The sequence below is a fragment of the Gavialis gangeticus genome, unplaced genomic scaffold, assembly GCF_001723915.1.
Source record: "Gavialis gangeticus isolate Ggan-Ray unplaced genomic scaffold, GavGan_comp1, whole genome shotgun sequence".
Taxonomy (NCBI): domain Eukaryota; kingdom Metazoa; phylum Chordata; order Crocodylia; family Gavialidae; genus Gavialis; species Gavialis gangeticus.
Window position 1 is genome coordinate 65,675,050 of NW_017729004.1, and position 811 is coordinate 65,675,860.

General features: G+C 48.2%; 1 protein-coding gene across 3 annotated transcripts in view; it reads left to right on the forward strand.

Annotated features, from left to right (window-relative positions):
* Nucleotides 1–811, forward strand: part of LOC109291450 — a 36,493-nt gene that overhangs the window by 12,409 nt on the left and 23,273 nt on the right. The window lies entirely within an intron of this gene.

Genomic DNA, 811 nt, shown 5'->3' on the forward strand with positions numbered 1-811 from the left:
AAGGGCAGGAAGTCAGCTGGGGTCATAGGATCCCAGCAAGATAAGCATCAAATTTTCTCTTGAAGGTGTTCAATATAGGTGCTTGAACCACCTCCGATGGCAAGCTATTCCAGACCTTGGGGGGCTTGGGCAGTAAAGAAATTCTTCCTTATGTCCAGCCTGAAATGGTCTTGCAGTTTAACCGTTCGACGTCGTCATCCCTTGGGGCACTCTGGTGAACAAACGTGCCCCCAGATCCTGCTGGTCACCCCTGATAAACTTATAGATGGCCATCACATCAACTCTGAGCCTGCGCTTTTTCAGGTTAAAGAGTCCCATAGCTCTCAGCCTGTCGTCATAAGGTCTGTTTTCCTGACCTCTGATCATGCATGTGGCTCTTCTCTGGACTCTCTCAAGCTTCTCCACATCCTTTTTGAATTGTGGGGCCCAAAACTGGACACAGTACTCCAGCTGTGGCCTCACCAAGGCCAAGTACAAGGGGAGAATGACGTCCTGGGATTTGGTTGAGAAGCATCTATGGATGCAAGCCAGCATTTTGTTCGCTTTGCCTGCATTACTCTAAACTGTGTATCAGTAAAATTTGCCTATTATTGAATGGAAGAAATTGTGGTTGGCCTGAGGGTTTAGGTCTACCTGGAACACGGGGAATGATGTCCCGGGATTTGCTTGAGAAGCATCTATGGATGCAAGCCAGTGTTTTGATTGCTTTACTAGCCACAGCATCACATTGAAGGCTCATGTTCATCTTGTGGCCAGTGATGACCCCCAAGTCTCTTTCTTCCATAGTGCTAGCCAGCGTAGCACTACGGAG